Here is a 21,896-nt window from a genome sequence, read left to right as displayed (position 1 = left end):
TAAGGCCTAAGCCCTAAGGCCTAAGCCCTAAGGCCTAAGCCCTAAGGCCTCAGTCCTAAAAGCCCTAAAAGTCGTAAAAGCCGTAAAAGCCGTAAAAGCCCTAAGCCCTAAGCCCTAAGCGCTAAGCCCTAAAAGCCATAAGCCCTAAAAGCCCTAAGCCCTACAACCTAAAAGCCCTAAGCGTCCTAAAAGCCCTAAAAGCCCTAAACGCCCAAAGCCCAAGCCCTGAAAGCCCTAAAAGCCTAAGCCCTAAGCCCTAAGCCCTAAAAGACCAAAAAGCCCTAAGCCCTAAAAGCTAAAAGCCATAAGCGCCCTAAAAGCCCTAAAAGCCCTAAAAGCCCAAAGCCCAAAGCCCTAAGCCTTAAAAGTCATAAGCCCTAAGCGCCCAAAAAGCCCTAAGAGCACTAAAAGTCCTAAAAGCCCAAAGAGCCCAAAGCCCGAGCCCTAAAAGCCCAAGCCCTAATCCCTAAGCCCTAAAAGCCCTAAGCCAAACGCCCTAAGCCCTAAAAGCCCTAAAAGCCCCAAAAGCCCTAAATGCCCTAAAAGCCCTAAAAGCCCTAAAATCCCTTATCCCTAAATACCCTTAAAGCCCTTAAAGCCCTAAGCCCTAAGCCCTAAGCCCTAAAAGCGCTAAGCCCTAAGCCATAATCCCTAAAAGCCCTAAGCCCTAAAACCTAAAATCCCTAAGCGCCCTAAAATCCCTAAAAGCCCTAAGCGCCCTAAACCCTAAACCCCTAAACCCTAAACCCTAAAGCCATAAGCCCTAAAAGCCCTAAGCCCTAAAACCTAAAAGCCCTAAGCGCCCTAAAAGCCCTAAAAGCGCTAAAAGCCCTAAGCCATAAGCCCAAAAAGCCCTAAAAGCCCTAAGCCCTAAAAACCCAAACCCCAAACCACTTGTAGCCTAGTTTCTTCATGGAAGATTGTTTGCAAAGATCCCAAGTTTGGTTATATTTCATTTCCTTTTATTCCTACAAAAAGAAAACAAGAATTTCCATCGAATTTTATTCAATAGGTTAAACTAAAAATTTTAGAAAAATGAGCGGAATTGTTTAAGCTCGGTTGCATTTTCTAAGTATCACTTGAATTATCAAAACGACCTAACAAATATTCAATACAAGTTCATAAGTCATAAACTAGCAAAAAGTTCAAAATTTTTTAAAAAGACACTCCAAAACCCAAAATGTCAAGTGTGTAAGTGCAACGAACTTAGTTCTATACAAACTTAACAAGTATTCAAAACACGTATAAGTTTTCAAACAACCTAACAACGCTTAAGTGTAAGTTTATAACTCATAACTTACCAAAAATTTCAAAAAGTGTGAAAAAAAATCTTTCAAGACTCAAAATGGCAACCATGGCTGTATGTAAAACTAACTTAGTTTGTAACAACCTAAAAGGTGTTCAAAAAATGTTTAAGTATCACTCGAACTTTAAAAACGACCTAATAATGCTTTAGTCTTACTTCATAAATCATAACCTACCAAAATGTTCAAAAAATGTAGAAAAAGCACTCCAAAATCCAAAATGGCAACCAAGTGTGTAAGTGCAACAAACTTAGTCTCAACTTTAAAATTAGTGCGAGTTGAGAAATGTATTAACTCAAGCATGATGTACAAACTTGAAACAACTTAAATATTTATTCACCATCACATAAAAACAGTAATTAAATATAGATAACATGTGTAAATAAAGGGAGAATCACCTTTCTAGCAGTAGCTTTTGAGTAAGACCAAACACCATCCTCCTACTTGTAAATCTGCTCGATTGTCTACACTCGTCATTTCACCGTCTCAGGCCATCCATTGAATTGGCCACCCAGCCTTGGCATACAAGAGTATGTCTCAGCCTGTTAACAAATACCACTAAAACTAAGCAAGACAAAGAAAAAAGTTTTCAAAAAATTACCTAACTTTTAGGTCTTCATGTGACCTTTAAGTTCTTCTGTCTTCTCCTTCAACTCTTTGACAGATTGATGAAATTATGTGTTTCTGCAATGTTTACCAGAACATGAAAGATTCAGTACGAAACTAAATACCATGAATACAAACCATGAAGAAATAGTAAAACAGTCAATACAAGAAGAAAAAAGTTCACTTCAAAACGACCTAAAACAGTATCACTTGAACAAAATGTGTCTAAGTATCACTTGAACTTTCAAAACGACCTAAAACAGCTTACGTTGAGATTCGTAACTCATAACCTACGAAAAAAGTTCAAATAGTGTGAAAAAAGCACTACAAGACCCAAAATGGCTACCAAGTGTGTAATTGTAACAAACTTAGTTCAAACCAACCTAGAACGTGCTCAAAACGTGTCTAGGTATTACTTGAGTTTTCAAAACGACCTAGCAAATCCTAAATGTAGGTTCGTAATGATCTACCAAAAAGGTTGAAAAAAGCATTTCAAGACCAAAAATGACAACCAAGTGCAACAAAATCAATCTAACCTAAAATGTATTCAAAACATGTGTACGTATCACTTAAACTTTCAAAACCACCAAACAATGCTTAAGTGTAAGTTTGTAACTCACAACCTACCAAAATTTCAAAAAGTGTAAGAAAAGCACTTCAAGACCCAAAATGGCAACGAAGTATGTAAGTGCAACGGACTTAGTTTCAAGCCATCCTAAAAGAGTGCAAAACGTGTCTAAGATTTCAAACCGACCAAACAATACTCAAGCGTAAGTTCGTAACTCACAACCTAAAAAAATTTCAAAAAGTGTGAAAAAAAGTACTTCAAGACCCAACATTTCAATCCAATGTGTAAGTGCAACAAACTTAGTTTCAAACCAACGCAAAATGTGTTTAAAACGACCTAACAATCGTTAAGTGTAAGTTCGTAACTCACAAACTAACAAAAAAATCAAAATGCGTGAAAAATGCACTTTGAGACCTAAAATGGCAACCAAGTATGCAAGTGAAACAAACTTAGTCTTAAACAAATCTAAAAAAATTTCAAACCGTGTTTAAGTATCACTTGAACTTTCAGAACGACCTAAGAATGTTTATTTGTAAATTCATCACTCATAACCTACCAAAAAGTTCAAGAAGTATGGAAAAAAAGGAAACACTACACGACCCAAAATGGCAACCAAGTGCGCAAGTGCAACAAACTTAGTTCCAAACCAACCTAAAAAGTGGTCAAGGCGTGTCTAAGTATCACTTGGACTTTCAAAACAACCTAACAAAGTTTAAGTGTAAGTTGGTAACCCATAGCCTACCAAAAAGTTCAAAAAGTGTGAAAAGGGCACTTCAAGACCGAAAATGGCAACCAATTGGATAAGGTCAACAAACTTAGTTTCGAACTAACCTAAACCGAGTTTAAAACGTGTCTAAGTATCACTTGAACTTTCAAAATGTCCTAAAACAGCTTACGTGTAGGATCGTAACTCATAACCTACGAAAAAAGTTCAAATATTGTGAAAAAAGCACTACAATCCCCAAAATGGCAACCAAGTGTGTAAGTGCAACAAACTTAGTTCAAACCAACCTAAAACGTGCTCAAAACGTGTCTATGTATTACTTGAGTTTTCAAAACGATTTAGCAAATCCTAAGTGTAAGTTCGTAACTCATAATCTACCAAAAAGTTTGAAAAAAGCATTTCAAGACCAAAAATGACAACCAAGTGCAACAAACTCAATCTAACCTAAAATGTATTCAAAACGTGTGTAACTATCACTTGAATTTTCAAAACAACCAAACAATGCTTAAGGGTAAGTTTGTAACTCACAACCTACCAAAATTTCAAAAAGTGTGAAAAAGGTACTTCGAGACCCAAAACGGCAACGAAGTATGTAAGTGCAATGAACTTAGTTTCAAGTTATCTTAAAAAGAGTTCAAAATGTGTCTAAGCTTTCAAACGGACCAAACAATACTCAAGCGTAAGTTCGTGACTCACAACCTACCAAAATTTCAAAAAGTGTGGAAAAAAGCACTTGGAGACCCAACATGTCAATCAAATGTCTAAACAAGCTTAGTTCCAAACAAACACAAAATGTGTTTGAAACGACCTAACAGTGCTTAAGTGTAAGTTCGTAACTCACAAACTAACAAAAAGTTCAAAATGAGTGAAAATGCACTTTGAGACCTAAAATGGCAACCAATTGTGCAAGTGAAACAAACTTAGTGTTAAACAAATCTAAAAAATGTGCTTAAAACTACTCTAAAGCACACACAAACACTCTCCATCTCACTCTCTATCTGCCCTGTTTCCAATTTAATCCGGTATTCATTTGGGGTTATTGTAGGTTCATATTTAGAAATAGTCATTCATGTTGTGATGCAAAATCCCTTTTATGTATCTAAAACTAAAATCACGAAAATCATCTTGGACATGCAGCACAACAAACTAAATTTCCATGGGAAGCCTTTGCTAACAAAATGGTAGACAATAATTACTCAAACAAGAGAGAAGGACTATAATTAATTAACAGAAGTACAAATCAATATAGGTGCACAACCACCAAACAAGAGAGAAGGAACAATAAACTTCAATAACAAAAGAAAGGTAGTATCAGGACTATCCTTACTTGTTATCGAAGAAGATACCTTGGCTCCGGTAAGCCCAATGCTCTGCCTTACAACGTTCAATTACCTCAGTACTGCAGCGTTTCTTCAAAGTTTGGGAATCTACCTAAAACATAAATATATATTCCAACTTGAAAACCTCCATGTCAGAAACTTTACTTTATTTATCAAACCAGATGCTATGCAAGAATTAGTTAGCAGATATACAACATAAATAGTAATGATATTCTTTGGGGAGGGGATAAAAGCATCTTTCATCTTAGAAATAAGCTTAGCAGTTAGCACTAACCTTTATATAAGAAGTTAACACCGGTTTGATTGCTTCTTAAAGTTCAGCTACGAAATTTGGTAAAGAGAAAGACCTAATCCATAATGTTAAAGAGGAAAAGACCAAGTCAGATTCCTTTATTCAAACAGGTTAGTATCACAGCACCAAAGGAAAAAACTTACGGACCTCTACGACGAATTTCCTTGAATGATGTAGCAGCATTTGATGCTTGAAACGCGGTTTCATTTATGCTGTGAAAAATAAGATCGATAAATAAAACTTTTGGCTACAATTAGCCACAGAAACATAAAGCTGTGACAGGAAAACAAAAGCTAACAGATAATTAACTATACAGTTTGTAGGCAAAATACCAAATAGCCCATAATCAAGATCACAACTCAAGCAGACAATAATGTGTAGTTTATCATTTCCATCCAAATAATTCAATCATAAATAAGGTCAAATGGCCAAAGAATATGGCCTTTCACATAAATACTTACTCCTGAATTTTTTGAACGATAATGTTATCGCTTCTCTCCCACGTTTCACGAAGGCCCTCAGCCATCTGCCAATTCCAATATAAGAAAATTATTTTACATATTATATTAAACATTGAAAATTCTTTTACATATTTTTTTTTTTTATGTATTCCTATTGAAGAATCTCATTTGAGCATTTTGTGGTCAATTTGACTTGACAGAAACAGCAGAACTTTCAATTAGAAGGAAGCAAGATGCCCAGTTTTTTTGAACTGCGGTTTTTTTTTTTTTGTTTTTGCTTTAACTTGCTGTAAATTGGAGATGTTTTCCATAACTGCTTCGGCTTGGAGCCCTCTCTCTACTCCTTATGTAATTTCAAGAAATAGATAAAATCCAAGTTAAACTAGATAAGTGGAAAAGATATTGTCTCTTTAGTGGAGGTTGGGACACACTTTGTAAGTCGGTTTTTTCACATATACCTACACACTATATGTCTATATTCTTAATGCCAGAAAAGATGATTCATAAAGTGATTAATTGGAAGGTGGTGTCTTGTTCGCAAGAGGATGGTGGAATCGGCGTCGATGGTGCAACGTTAAAAAAATGCAACCTTCTTGCTAAATGGGGATGGAGATTTATAAATGAAAAGAATTCCCTTTGGGCTAAAGTGGTGAAGAGTATCCATGGAGAAAGTTAATTTGGATGGCATACTAAAGTAGCAGTGGTTAGTTTCGGACAAGATGAAATCGATTGGTACCGTTGGAGTAACCATAGAAAGAAGGTGGAAGGATGGGAAGATTTGAAGGTAAGGATGTTTGAATTTTTTCGAGATTCTGGGCAGAAGAGCTTAGGTGCAAGGCTGATTCGAATAGAACAAGATGGATCCTATAATGATCATGTCAAGAAATTCGTACAATATTCTGCACCACTACTGCACATGGCTGAAAGCGTGCTCTTAGATGCATTCGTGACTGGTCTAGAACCGGCTCTTCAAGCAGAAGTTATTAGTAGACATCCTCAAACCTTAGAGGAATGTATGAAGGAGGCACAACTGGTAAGTGGCAGAAACCTAGCCTTGAAATTAGCCAAGGCAGAATGGGTAAACAGTGTGACTAGGGAAGGAGGAGGCTCAAGCAAGGGACAAAGCAGTCAAGATAAAAGTTCACCAAAGAAGACTGAGTTCCCCATGAAGCAAGTCACTATTCCCATTAAAGGAAACTACCAGAAAAATGAACCTCCAGTTAAAAGACTCTTGGACACGGAATTCAGAGCAAGATTGGACAAGGGTTTGTGTTTTAGATGCAGTGAGAAGTACTCACCGGGACACCGATGCAAGATGAGAGAGAAAAGGGAATTAATGTTATTTATACTTAACGAAGAAGAGAGTGGCGGGGAGGAAGTCAAAATGGAAGAGACCGAAGAAGTAATGGAGCTGAACCAGTTAGTTGTTGCTGAAACCACCGAAATTGAATTGAAGACACTCACGGGGTTAACATCCAAAGGGACAATGAAACTGAAGGGGCATGTAAAAGGAAGGGAGGTGGTGATTCTCGTCGACAGTGGAGCTACGAACAACTTCATCCATGAAGCAGTGGCAATGGAAGGAGGGTTGAACATTGAACCCGGTACACAATTTGGAGTGACTATTGGAGACGGGACCCGCTGTAAAGGGAAAGGTATTTGCAGAAAGGTGGAACTGAGATTGAAAGAAATGACAGTTATAACTGATTTTCTAGTGGTGGAACTAGGAAATATTGACGTGATTTTAGGGATGCAATGGCTAGATACCACCGGCACAATGAAGGTACATTGGCCATCATTAACCATGACCTTTTGGGCAAAAGACAAGCAAATCGTGTTAAGAGGAGATCCATCCTTAGTGAAACCTGAATGTTCTTTGAAGACATTGGAAAAAACGTGGGATATAGTGTAAGACCTCCAATTATTCATACATATCAAAGGAGGGGCAGAAAAGTAATTGGACAAATTAATAATGAGGAAGGAAAAAGAGGAGGAGATCGTGCAGGTGGGGCCCAGGCACAGAAATAAGAGAAAGATGAGAGAAGGAATATAAATAGGTTTTTTAGGTCTAGGGGAGGTAGGTTTTATTTTTATCCTGAAGTTGGCGGCTGCTTAGCCTAGAGGAATATCCAGTCTTTCCCTAGAGGAAGCTGGGTTTGTCTTCATTATTCCTTGTTTTTCTTGAATCTTTATGTTTTTCTGTACTCATTTTGGCTATATATAAATAAAGATAGCAGAGGGCTATCTTTGTTTTTGGCCATTGTAAGGGAGAAATAGTGAAGTAAGCAAGTTGAATCCTTATATATTGGTATCAGAGCCTCCACACTGGGGGTGATCACGCGTCTGATGGCTCAAAGACAGATAGAAGATCGGGTAGAAGGTACTGAAAAGGAAATTATGAGTCTGAAGGAGATGATGCTGGAAATGAAGAAATCGATGGATCGAATGACAGGCGAGCTAAGAGAAAACCATGGTGCTAAGAAAAAAGAAGAAGCAGGGACTACGGACGACATCAGGTTGAAACTGAAGGGAAAACTGGAAGAGGCCGGAACCACAGTCGAGTCGGGTGGAAGCAGCGCAGACCGAAGTAAGTACAAAAAATTAGAAATGCCACTGTTTACAGGGGTGAACCCTGAATCCTGGGCGTACCGAGCAGAACATTTTTTTGATATAAATGACTTACCGGAAGCTGAGAAGGTCAAAGTAGCAGTCGTGAGTTTTGGACAGGAAGAGGTAGACTGGTTTAGATGGAGTAATCGTAGAAAGAGGGTGGAATCTTGGGAGGACTTGAAGGAAAGGATGTTTGATTTCTTTAATGATACAGGACAGCAGAGCTTGGGGGCAAGATTAATCCGTATTAAGCAAGAAGTCTCATACAGCGAGTACGTTAAGAAGTTTGTTACATACTCAGCCCCCTCCCGGACATGGCAGAAAGTGTTCTGCTGGATGCGTTTTTAACGGGTCTGGAACCCTCACTGCAAGCGGAAGTAATCAGCAGACACCCTCAAACTTTAGAGGAATGTATGAAGGAAGCTCAGCTGGCGAATGATAGGAATATAGCATTAAAACTGGCGATGGAAGAGTTGGATATAGTTGAGCCCAAAAGGAATGAGAACAGCAGCAAATTTCAAGGAAAAAATGAGAAGACAGAAAGTAAAAAGACAGAGTTTGTGATGAAGCAGGTAACTATTCCATTGAAAAATGATTACCAGAAAAAAGATCTCCCAATTAAACGGCTGTCGGATACGGAATTTAGAGCAAGGCTGGATAAGGGGCTTTGTTTCAGATGTAATGAAAAGTACGCCCCAGGCCATCGATGTAAAGGGAGAGAAAAAAGAGAGTTGATGCTCCTTATACTAAATGAGGAAGAAGACCACAAAAGGGAAGAGGATACAGAGGATGAGGCAAGCGAAGTAATAGAACTGAATCATCTGGAATTGAATATGGATAACCCTATTGAATTGAGGTTGATCACGGGAGTTACATCAAAGGGGACGATGAAATTAAAAGGACATGTGAACGGAAGGGAAGTAGTTATTCTGATTGACAGCGGGGCGACCAATAACTTCATCAGCTAAGTGTTGGTAGATGAACTACAGCTGAGCATCGATCCGGGAACTCGTTTTGGAGTTACCATTGGGAATGACAACCAATGTGAAGGAAGTGGGATTTGCAAGAGGGTGAAGGTGAAGTTAAAAGAGTTAACAATCGTAGCAGATTTCCTAGCGGTAGAGTTAGGAACGGTAGACTTGGTGCTTGGGATGCAATGGCTAGATTCGACAGGAACCATGAAGGTTCACTGGCCATCCCTAACCATGACGTTTTGGATGAAGGGTAGAAGAATAATCCTAAAAGGTGACCCTTCTCTAACGAAGTCAGAATGTTCATTGAGAACCTTAGAGAAAACGTGGCAATCCGGGGACCAAGGATTCCTCTTGGAATTCCAAAACTATGAAGTAAACTATGAAGGAGAATCGGAAACAGAAGCTGAATTGAAGGGAAGGGAAGAAGGATTACCCATGGTTCAGCGATTGCTCGAGCAATATGCAGATGTCTTTAGGTTGCCCACGGGTTTACCGCCAAGGAGAGCCATAGACCATCGCATTCTGACCGTGGCCGATCAGAAACCAATTAATGTAAGACCATATAAGTATGGCCATGTACAAAAGGAAGAGATTGAAAAATTGGTGTTAGAAATGTTACAAGCTGGGGTGATTCGTCCAAGCCGCAGCCCATATTCGAGCCCGGTCCTCTTAGTGAAGAATAAAGATGGAGGGTGGAGATTTTGTGTAGATTACAGGAAACTCAATCAAGTAACGGTGGCTGATAAATTTCCAATTCCCGTGATCGAAGAACTCTTAGATGAACTTCATGGTGCGACAGCTTTCTCAAAGTTAGACCTTAAATCTGGATACCACCAGATTAGGATGAGGGAGGAAGATGTGGAGAAAACAGCTTTCCACACGCATGAAGGACATTATGAGTTCTTGGTGATGCCTTTCGGCCTTACGAATGCTCCTGCCACCTTCCAATCTCTCATGAACGAGGTGTTCAAACCATTCCTTCGAAGGTGTGTCCTGGTTTTTTTTTATGACATTCTAGTTTATAGTGTGGACATAGATGAACACATGAAACATTTAGGAATGGTTTTTGCTATCTTGAGGGACCATGAATTGTTTGCAAATAGGTCTAAATGTGTCATTGCTCATTCCCAAGTTCAATATTTGGGTCATCTGATTTCCAGCAGAGGAGTGGAGGCTGATGAGGACAAGATTCGCAGTATGGTAAATTGGCCACGGCCGAAAGATATAACTGGGCTGAGGGGATTCCTTGGACTGACTGGGTATTATAGAAGATTTGTGAAAAGCTATGGAGAAATAGCTGCACCCTTAACCAAATTACTTCAGAAAAATGCATTCCATTGGAATGAGGAAGCTACAATAGCGTTTGACCAGCTGAAGCTAGCAATGACAACCTTACCGGTATTAGCATTGCCGGATTGGTCTCAGCCCTTCACAATCGAAACTGATGCTTCAGGAGTAGGTTTAGGTGCAGTTTTATCACAAGATGGTCATCCCATCGCATTCTTCAGCCAGAAACTGTCCCCAAGGGCCCAGGGTAAGTCGATCTATGAAAGGGAATTGATGGCGGTTGTCCTTTCGGTGCAAAAATGGAGACATTATCTCCTGGGCAGAAAGTTCACAATTGTTTCAGATCAGAAGGCTCTGAAATTTCTGTTAGAACAGAGGGAAGTTCAGCCTCAATTCCAAAAGTGGCTCACAAAACTTTTGGGGTATGACTTTGAGATCTTATACCAGCCGGGTCTGCAGAATAAGGTGGCGGATGCTCTCTCAAGGAAGGACCATTCGGTGGAGTTAAATACAATGACAACCACAGGCATAGTTGATATAGAGATAATAGAGAAGGAAGTTGAAATGGATCAAGAACTTCAGAAAATTATTGCCGAACTTAAGGGAGAGGTGGATCAAGGTGGGAAATACCAGTGGAACAATGGCAGGCTGCTATATAAAGGAAGGATGGTGCTGCCACGAAATTCCTCCCTCATTCCGAGTCTTCTACACACGTTCCATGATTCCATATTAGGAGGGCACTCGGGATTCTTGAGAACCTATAAAAGAATGAGTGGGGAACTATTTTGGAAAGGAATGAAGGCTGATATCAAGAGATATGTAGAAGAATGTGACACTTGTCAACGTAATAAGTTCGAAGCTACTAAGCCTGCGGGAGTTCTGCAACCCATTCCTATCCCCGACAAGATATTGGAGGATTGGACCATGGATTTTATTGAAGGGCTGCCAATAGCAGGAGGTTACAACGTGATTATGGTAGTCGTCGACCGCCTAAGTAAGTACTCCTACTTCTTGCCTCTGAAACACCCGTACACAGCCAAGCAAGTGGCTTCAATTTTTTTGGAAAAAGTGGTCAGCAAACATGGAATACCCAAGTCCATTATTACCGACCGTGATAAGATCTTCCTTAGCAATTTCTGGAAGGAGTTGTTCACTACCATGGGCACCATTTTGAAGAGAAGCACGGCATTCCATCCCCAAACCGATGGACAAACCGAGAGGGTAAACAGATGCCTAGAGACCTATTTGAGATGCTTTTGCAATGAACAACCGAAGAAATGGGATAAACTGATCCCTTGGGCGGAATTATGGTATAACACAACCTTCCACGCATCCACCAAAACTACTCCTTACCAATCTGTTTTTGGAAGAACTCCCCCGCCACTGCTGTCATATGGATGGAAGCAATCTCCTAACAATGACGTAGAAGTCATGTTGAAGGAGAGAGATTTAGCACTCAATGCACTGGAGGAAAACCTATGCATAGCTCAAAATAGAATGAAGAAAATGGCAGACCGAAACCGCAGGGAGCTCAAATTCAAAATTGGGGATGAAGTGTATTTGAAACTACGACCCTATCGACAAAGATCACTAGCTCGGAAGAAATGTGAAAAGCTATCCCCAAAATTTTATGGGCCGTATGAGGTTATTGAAGAGATAGGAGAGGTCGCTTATCGATTGCAACTACCGCCCGAGGCCGCCATTCACAATGTCTTTCACGTGTCTCAACTGAAACTGAAGTTGGGAAAACAACATGTATTCCAGCAACAACAGCCTATACTAACTGAGGATTTTGAACTACAATTGTGGCCGGAAAACGTGCTGGGAATAAGGTGGAACAAGGAGCTAGGAGGCAATGAGTGGCTGATCAAATGGAAGAACTTACCAGACAGTGAAGCAACGTGGGAATCAGTTTACCTATTGAATCAGCAGTTCCCTCAGTTTCACCTTGAGGACAAGGTGAACTTGGAGCCCCGGGGTATTGTAAGACCTCCAATTATTCATACATATCAAAGGAGGGGCAGAAAAGTTACTGGACAAATTAATAATGAGGAAGGAAAAAGAGGAGGAGATCCTGCAGGTGGGGCCCAGGCACAGAAATAAGAGAAAGATGAGAGAAGGAATATAAATAGGTTTTTTAGGTCTAGGGGAGGTAGGTTTTATTTTTATCCTGAAGTTGGCGGCTGCTTAGCCTAGATGAATATCCAGTCTTTCCCTAGAGGAAGCTGGGTTTGTCTTTATTATTCCTTGTTTTTCTTGAATCTTTATGTTTTTCTGTACTCATTTTGGCTATATATAAATAAAGATAGCAGAGGGCTACCTCTGCTTTTGGCCATTGTAAGGGAGAAATAGTGAAGTAAGCAAGTTGAATCCTTACATATAGAAGATCAAGGCTTCCTCTTAGAATTCCAGAATTATGAGATGGAAGTAGAGAATGAATATGAACTGGGGACAAGATTAAAAGGAGATGAGGAGGAAATATCTATGATCCGATCCCTGCTCAAGTATTATGCGGAGATATTTGAGACACCGAAGAAATTACCTCCAAAAAGAGCTATGATCACCGAATATTAACCCTACCTGACCATAAACCTATCAACGTAAGACCTTACAAATACGGTCATGTGCAGAAAGAAGAAATAGAAAAACTGGTGGTCGAGATGCTTCAAGCAGGGGTTATTCGCCCTAGTCATAGCCCTTACTCCAGCCCGGTGTTGTTAGTGAAGAAAAAAGATGGTGGATGGAGATTTTGTGTCGATTACCGCAAGTTAAATCAGGCGACAGTATCGGATAAGTTCCCAATTCCTGTGATAGAGGAATTATTAGATGAGCTGAATAGGGCAACGGTTTTCTCGAAATTAGATCTGAAATCTGGTTATCACCAGATTAGAATGAAAGAGGAAGATGTGGAGAAAACTGTGTTCCGCACACATGAAGGGCACTATGAGTTTCTAGTAATGCCGTTTGGTCTCACGAATGCTCTGGCAACCTTCCAATCTTTGATGAACCAGGTATTTAAACCTTTCCTTCGGCGCTGTGTTTTGGTGTTCTTTGATGATATACTGGTTTATAGTGCGGATATAGATGAACACGCAAAGCATTTGGGCATGGTATTCAATGTTTTGAAGTATAACCAGCTGTTTGCTAACAAAAAAAAATGCGTTATAGCCCATTCTCAAATACAGTACTTGGGACATATGATATCCAAAAGAGGAGTTGAGGCAGATGAGGATAAGATCAAGAAGATGATTAATTGGCCACCACCAACGAATATATCTGGTCTGCGGGGCTTCTTAGGACTGACAGGATATTATAGGAGGTTTGTCAAGGGTTATGGAGAGATCGCTGCACCGCTAACCAAGTTATTACAGAAGAATGCTTTTAAGTGGAATGAAGAAGCAAATACTGCCTTCGAAAATTTGAAGCTAGCAATGACTACTCTACCAGTGTTGGCATTACCAGATTGGAACATTCCCTTTATTATCGAAACTGATGCATCTGGCGTAGGGTTAGGAGCGGTGATCTCTCAAAATGGCCACCCGATTGCCTTTTTCAGTCAGAAGTTATCCACAAGGGCTCAAAACAAATCCATCTATGAAAGAGAGTTGATGGCTGTAGTTCTATCAGTTCAAAAATGGAGGCATTATTTGCTGGGCAGGAAGTTCACCATACTTTCAGATCAAAAGGCTCTTAAATTCTTGCTTGGACAGAGAGAGGTACAGCCCCAATTCCAGAAATGGTTGACAAAGCTCCTTGGATATGATTTCGAGATTTTATATCAACCCGGACATCAGAACAAGGCAGCGGACGCCCTATCTAGAATGGAGCAACTGGTGGAGCTGCACAGCTTGACAACTACTGGAATCATTGATGTGAAACTAATCGAGCAGGAAGTTGAGAATGATGCTGAACTTAAGAAAATTATGGAAAATCTGAAGAAAAATGCAGAAGAAGGAAGCAAGTTTCAAGTGGAAAAAGGAAGATTGCTCTATAAGGGGAGAATGGTAGTATCTCAAACTTCTACACTTATACCCAAGATCCTACATACTTTCCACGATTCTATCCTCGGGGGACATTCTGGATTTTTAAGAACTTACAAGAGGATCAGTGGAGAACTATATTGGAGGGGTATGAAGGCTGAAATAAAGAAATATGTGGAACAATGCTAGATCTGCCAGAGAAACAAATACGAAGCAACCAAACCAGCTGGGGTACTTCAACCAATTCCAATTCCTGACAGAATCTTAGAAGATTGGACCATGGACTTTTATTGAGGGGTTGCCACTAGCTGGAGGGGTTAATGTGATCATGGTGGTAGTTGATCGGCTGAGTAAGTATTCTTACTTTATATCATTGAGACATCCGTTTTCAGCCAAGCAAGTTGCTTCCATATTCATCGACAGAATAGTAAGCAAGCACGGCATTCCTAAGTCGATTATCACAGATCGGGATAAAATCTTTCTTAGTAATTTTTGGAAGGAACTGTTTGCAACCATGGGAACTATTCTAAAGAGGAGTACCGTGTTTCACCCACAAACTGATGGGCAGACAGAAAGGGTAAATAGATGTCTCGAAACTTATCTGCGATGCTTCTGTAATGAACAACCAAAAAAATGGGATAGACTGATTCCATGGGCAGAATTGTGGTATAATACCACCTTCCATGCATCCACCAAAATGACCCCTTTCCAGACGGTATACCGCAGACCGCCTCCTCCCCTGTTATCCTATGGTTACAAGAAAACTCCTAATAATGAGGTTGACACGCTGCTGAAGGAACGTGACTTAGCCATCAATGCCTTAAAAGAACACCTGTGTGTAGCCTAGAACAGGATGAAGAAAATGGCTGATCGAAATAGAAGAGAGTTAAAATTTAAGGTAGGAGATGAAGTCTACTTGAAATTGAGACCTTACCGGCAACGCTCCTTGGCTCGGAAGAAGTGTGAAAAGTTAGCACCTAAATATTACGGACCCTACAAAATTACTGAAGAAATAGGAGCAGTTGCGTACAGATTGATGTTACCGCCGGAAGCCAGTATCCACAATGTGTTCCATATTTCTCAGTTAAAACTGAAACTGGGTAGTCAACAAGCTGTTCAACACCAGCAACCTAGGCTAACGGAAGAGTTTGAGTTACAATTATGGCCGGAAACAGTGTTGGGAGTCCGTTGGAATCGGGAATTGGGAGGAAATGAATGGTTACTTAAGTGGAAAGGGCTGCCGGACAGTGAAACAACTTGGGAATCTGTTTTCCAAATGAACCAACAATTCCCTGACTTTCACCTTGAGGACAAGGTGAACCTGGAACCGAGGGGTATTGTAAGGCCCCCTATTATCCATACATACAAAAGGAGGGGTAAAAACGTAAAAGCTCACGCAGCAGAAAAGGGGAGAATATTAGGAAAAGAACATGAGAGTGGGGCCCACGGGGAAGAATGAGAAAAGAGCTATAAATAAGGCCTTATCGGGATTGGGGGCTAGGTTAACTTTTTGTCTTCATTTGGTCTGTAGAGGCTGCTAGGTCTAGGAAGGACTACTATCTTTTCCTGGGGAGGTTTGACATGATATTATCATCTTTATTGCTTTCTTCTATATTTCCTTCTACTGTATCTTTTGGCATTTATATATAAATAAAGATCTACAGAGTGTTGTCTCTGTTTGCCAACTGTTTGGGTAATTTAGTATTTTATTTGTGGAGTCTCTACAAAATTATAGCAATTCATTGCAAATAAGATGCAGTACCTTGATTTTATGGTTAAAGGTTCCAATTGTTTTTTCTTTTTAAGCTCTTATTTGGAAGAGATTCACCTGTTACAAGTTGAAATGTGAGTTGGAAAAATTGGACAAGAAGTTATAACCTTACAAGAAAATGATCCTTATAGAGAGAACTAACTTGATTCAAGCAAAATATCTTCAAGAACAAAATTGCAATTACACGAACACTTATTAACACAAATAAAAAATGCAAATCAGACTATTGAGTACAATGAAATACAACATGATAACAAGACAGAGATGCAACATATACATAAACATACAAATCAGAAAAGAAGTTGATTCTTGACAACAAAGTAAAATAAATACAAAACATAATAAATTTCTATGACCATTAGGACTCTGTAGAGAAATACCTACTTTCGACATAAGCATTTCATCAAATTCCATCAAAAGCGGAGAGGTTGCCCATGCAAGCTCTGATACCAGGCAATCTCGACGCGCATTTTACTTTACCTAAGCAGCTGGCTTGACTCCCTCTTTTTTTTCTCCCTCCCTCTCTACCGGCTGCCGTGCTAGGTGAAGAACTAAAAGGACCTACTAGGCGGGGTCGGGTTTTGCTTAGGCAAGAAAAGCGGAGAGGATCCCCACGAAAACTCTGAAACCGGGGGATCTCGGCACGCATTTTACTTGACCTAAGCGGCTGGCTTGGCTCCCTCTTTTTTTTCTCTCTCCCTCTCTACAGGCTGCCATGCTGAGTGAAGAACTCTAAGAACCTACTAGGCGGGGTCGGGTTTTGCTTAGGCAAGAAAAGCGGAGAGAATCCCCACGAAAATTCTGAAACCGGGGAATCTCGGCGCGCATTTTACTTGACCTAAGCGGCTGGCTTGGCTCCCTCTTTTTTTTTTCTCTCCCTCTCTACCGGCTGCCATGATGGGTGAAGAACTCTAAGAACCTACTAGGCGGGGTCGGGTTTTGCTTAGGCAAGAAAAGCGGAGAGGATCCCCACGAAAATTCTGAAACCGGGGGATCTCGGCACGCATTTTACTTGACCTAAGCGGCTGGCTTGGCTCCCTCTTTTTTTTCTCTCTCCCTCTCTACCGGCTGCCATGATGGGTAAAACTCTAAGACCTACTAGGCGGGGTCGGGTTTTGCTTAGGCAAGAAAAGCGGAGAGGATCCCCACGAAAATCTGAAACCGGGGGATCTCGGCGCGCATTTTACTTGACCTAAGCGGCTGGCTTGGCTCCCTCTTTTTTTCTCTCTCCCTCTCTACCGGCTGCCATGCTGGGTGAAAAACTCTAAGGACCTACTAGGCGGGTCGGGTTTTGCTTCGGCAAGAAAAGCGGAGAGGATCCCCACGAAAATTCTGAAACCGGGGGATCTCGGCGCGCATTTTACTTGACCTAAGCGGCTGGCTTGGCCCTTTTTTTTTCTCTCTCCCTCTCTACCGGCTGCCATGATGGGTGAAAACTCTAAGGACCTACTAGGCGGGTCGGGTTTTGCTTAGGCAAGAAAAGCGGAGAGGATCCCACGAAAATTCTGAAACCGGGGATCTCGGCGCGCATTTTACTTGACCTAAGCGGCTGGCTTGGCTCCCTCTTTTTTTCTCTCCCCTCTCTACCGGCTGCCATGATGGGTGAAAAACTCTAAGACCTACTAGGCGGGTCGGGTTTTGCTTAGGCAAGAAAAGCGGAGAGGATCCCACGAAAATTCTGAAACCGGGGATCTCGGCGCGCATTTTACTTGACCTAAGCGGCTGGCTTGGCTCCCTCTTTTTTTTCTCTCTCCCTCTCTACCGGCTGCCATGCTGGGTGAAAAACTCTAAGGACCTACTAGGCGGTCGGGTTTTGCTTAGGCAAGAAAAGCGGAGAGGATCCCCACGAAAATTCTGAAACCGGGGGATCTCGGCGCGCATTTTACTTGACCTAAGCGGCTGCTTGGCTCCCTTTTTTTTCTCTCACCCTCTCTACCGGCTGCCATGCTGGGTGAAAAACTCTAAGACCTACTAGGCGGGTCGGGTTTTGCTTAGGCAAGAAAAGCGGAGAGGATCCCACGAAAATTCTGAAACCGGGGGATCTCGGCGGCATTTTACTTGACCTAAGCGGCTGGCTTGGCTCCCTCTTTTTTTTTCTCTCGCCCTCTCTACCGGCTGCCATGCTGGGTGAAAACTCTAAGGACCTACTAGGCGGGTGGGTTTTGCTTAGGCAAGAAAAGCGGAGAGGATCCCCACGAAAATTCTGAAACCGGGGGATCTCGGCGCGCATTTTACTTGACCTAAGCGGCTGGCTTGGCTCCCTCTTTTTTTTCTCTCCCTCTCTACCGGCTGCCATGGGTGAAGAACTCTAAGACCTACTAGGCGGGTCGGGTTTTGCTTAGGCAAGAAAAGCGGAGAGGATCCCCACGAAAATTCTGAAACCGGGGGATCTCGGCGCGCATTTTACTTGACCTAAGCGGCTGGCTTGGCTCCCTCTTTTTTTTCTCTCTCCTCTCTACCGGCTGCCATGCTGGGTGAAGAACTCTAGTGACCCACTAGGCGGGGTCCGGTTTTGCAACTCTAAGCAGCTTGGTCGTATTGTTTTTTTTATCGGCTGTTATGTTGGGTGAAGAACTCTAAGAACTTGCCGACTTTGCTTTCTACTTGACCTAACAATCATATTTTGCTTTCAAACAATCTTATACAAATGTGTATGGCCAAAAGAGGGATTTAAAATTAATATAAAAAAGGCAGTAGAGGATGGCAAAAAAGGGGATTAAAATTGAGATAAAAAAGGCAACCGCACATATTATTATGTACATAATTCACAATATTCAGAAAATGAACCAAGTGTTCTACTCATTTCTAAGCTATCAATATATGCATTTTCAACATATGTAACATATTCAAATAACAAATACAATCACAAATCCGAGCTCTGTTCTCATGGGTTAGGCATATATGCTTTTTTATGCTAAAAAGTGAAGTAGACATGGTACTTATTCTAAGCATAGAGCATTGCAAAAGTTTCTAAATTTTGACATTTTTAGCAAAATTTGCAAAATGAAAATTTCCCAAAGGACATGGAATGTGCAAGGCTACAACCCACCCCCCACTTAAAAATTTGCATTGTCCTCAAAGCATTTTAAGCAAGATTCTACGGATGGAAAGAAAAAAAAAGGAGAACAGAAGACCTCCCCTTGTAACCTAGTTTCTTCATGGAAGCTTGCTTGCAAAGATCCCAAGTTTGGTTATATTTCATTTTCCTTTATTCCTACAAAAAGAAAACAAGAATTTCCTTCGAATTTTATTAAAGAGGTTAAACTAAAAATTTTAGAAAAATGTGCAGAATTGTTTAAGCTCGGTTGCATTTTCTAAGCATCACTTGAATTATTAAAACGACCTAACAAATATTCAATACAAGTTCGTAATTCATAACCTACCAAAAAGTTCAAAAAGATTGTTGTAAATTACATACATCAATAAACTTACTTCAGCATTCATTTGGGGTATTGTACGTTCATATTAAAAAGTAGCCATTCATGTCGTGATGCAAAGGCCCTTTTTATGCATCTAAAACTAAAATCACGAAAATCATCGTGGACATGCAGCACAACAAACTGAATTTCCATGGGAAGCCTTTGTTAACAAAATGGTTGACAATAATTACTCAGACAAGAGAGAATGACTATAATTAATTAACAGAAGTACAAATCAATATAGGTGCACAACCACCAACCCAACAAAAGGAACAATAAATTTCAATAACAAAAGAAAGGTAGTATCAGGACTATCCTTACTTGTTATCGAAGAAGATACCTTGGCTCCGGTAAGCCCAATGCTCTGCCTTACAACGTTCAATTACCTCAGTACTGCAGCGTTTCTTCAAAGTTTGGGAATCTACCTAAAACATAAATATATATTCCAACTTGAAAACCTCGATGTCAGAAACTTTACTTTATTTATCAAACCAGATGCTATGCAAGAATTAGTTAGCAGAAATACAACATAAATAATAATGATATTCTTTGGGGAGGGGATAAAAGCATCTTTCATCTTAGAAATAAGCTTAGCAGTTAGCACTAACCTTTATATAAGAAGTTAACACCGGTTTGATTGCTTCTTAAAGTTCAGCTACGAAATCTGGTAAAGAGAAAGACCTAATCCATAATGTTAAAGAGGAAAAGACCAAGTCAGATTCCTTTATTCAAACAGGTTAGTATCACAGCTCCAAAGGAAAAAACTTACGGACCTCTACGACGAATTTCCTTGAATGATGTAGCAGCACCTGATTCTTCAAACACAGTTTCATTTATGCTGTGAAAAATAAGATTGATAAATAAAACTTTCGGCTACAATGAGCCACATAAACATAAAGCTGTGACAGGAAAACAAAAGCTAACAGATAATTAACTATACAGTTTGTAAGCAAAATACCAAATAGCCCATAATCAAGATCACAACTGAAGCAAACAATAATGTGTAGTTTATCATTTCCAACCAAATAATTCAATAACAAATAAGGTCAAATGGCCAAATAATATGTCCTTTCACATAAATATTTACTCCTGAATTTTTTGAAGGATAATGTTACCGCTTCTCTCCCACGTTTCACAAAAATTCTTTTACATATTATATTTTTTTTACATATTCCTATTGAAGAATCTCATTTGAGCATTTTGTGGTCAATTTGACTTGAAAGAAACGGCCAAACTTTCAATAAGAAAGAAGCAAGATGCCCAGTTTTTTTTAACTGCTGTTTTTCTCTTCTTTTTTTTTCTTTAACTTGCTGTAAATTGGAGATGTTTTCCATACCTCGTGTACAGCTTGGAGTTGATCCCACCGAGACGTTTGTCACATCTGGTAGTTCATTTCAGTGCATGCTCAATTTCTTTATATTCAGAAATCTCGGAGTTCCTGGTAACATGAGCTTGCACCAAATATATTCTGGTTTTAGGTGGAGAAGACTGCAAATTTCGTCTATGGAATATCAAGTCTGGAAAACTGATTTTTGAGGATAAGTTTGGTGATGCTGTTCCCTCAACCATATGCTGGCGAAGGGCTGGAGGAAGTAATTATTGTTCCTTATTGTTTCTTTCTTATTCATGCGCTTCTTCTGCTATATATATTTTTTTCTATTGAACTTATTTTCTTATAAACAATAATTAACACAATCTAATTGGTATCTTATGGATATAAAAGACAGCATGGATCCATATTGGAAGGATTTCAAATTAGTCTACGAACAAAGAATTTGGAAGGATTTGTGATCAACTAAGGAGCTCTCGACTTTCTTAGCTGGAATTTACCTTCCTTGGGTACTTATCGACCAGAGACTGGAAGTAATTGTGCGCTTCGTCCATAGTAGTCATCCAACCAGCAAGGGAAAGACCACGACGCGCAGTGGAATAGGAAAAAGAGCGTCGAGCACAGCCTTCGTGTCACCAGCAATCGTTTTTCCTTTATTGGTAGACCGAAAAGGCTTTGTCAAGCAGGCAGGCATGATTGTCACCCGATCGACAGTTGAGAAATCCAGCGCTGTTAGGACCGGGAGAAGAAGATGGCCGTGAATCGCGATTTTGAGGAAGACGAAGAAGATAAGAGAAGGGGAGAGGACGAGAAAGTAGAGAGAGAGCCGTTAGAGAAGAAGTAGGGGAAGAAATTCTTTTATTTAAAATTCAATTGCATTATTTATTTATTTATTTAATTTCTTTTTATTTATTTATTTAATTTAAATAATATACATAAATTTGCAAATTGGAATATATAGTTATATTACTTATTATAGAATATAAAATGAAAATAGTGATTAGTAGTGATTAGAAGAAACGTCTAAAATAAACAAAAATAATAAATATTCAAAAAAAATATTCTTTTTTTATTTAAATAATACGAAGGCTAGTACCCTTCGGGAAGTGATTGGTCTGTCATATGCTATAAACGGGATTAAACTCCATTTCTCATACTTTCACTCATTGATTAACTCATTGTTAAGATTAGGTTAGGTATATTTCGATTTCACACTAAGCCAAGAAATTC

At 40.0% G+C, this 21,896-nt stretch overlaps 1 long non-coding RNA gene across 1 annotated transcript; it reads right to left on the bottom strand.

The window, feature by feature from the left end:
• Positions 1–19,622: 19,622 nt before the first annotated feature.
• On the bottom strand, positions 19,623–20,353 carry LOC116405181. The gene is made up of 3 exons (XR_004218320.1): positions 20,110–20,353; positions 19,945–20,017; positions 19,623–19,761 (listed from the first exon to the last, which is right to left on the bottom strand). It is a non-coding gene; the product is annotated as an uncharacterized LOC116405181 (long non-coding RNA).
• Positions 20,354–21,896: the final 1,543 nt, after the last annotated feature.

Source organism: Cucumis sativus, chromosome 1 (genome assembly GCF_000004075.3).
Source record: "Cucumis sativus cultivar 9930 chromosome 1, Cucumber_9930_V3, whole genome shotgun sequence".
Taxonomy (NCBI): Eukaryota; Viridiplantae; Streptophyta; class Magnoliopsida; order Cucurbitales; family Cucurbitaceae; genus Cucumis; species Cucumis sativus.
The sequence above is the reverse complement of the archived record's forward strand: the minus strand, read 5'-3'. Positions and strand labels throughout refer to the sequence as shown.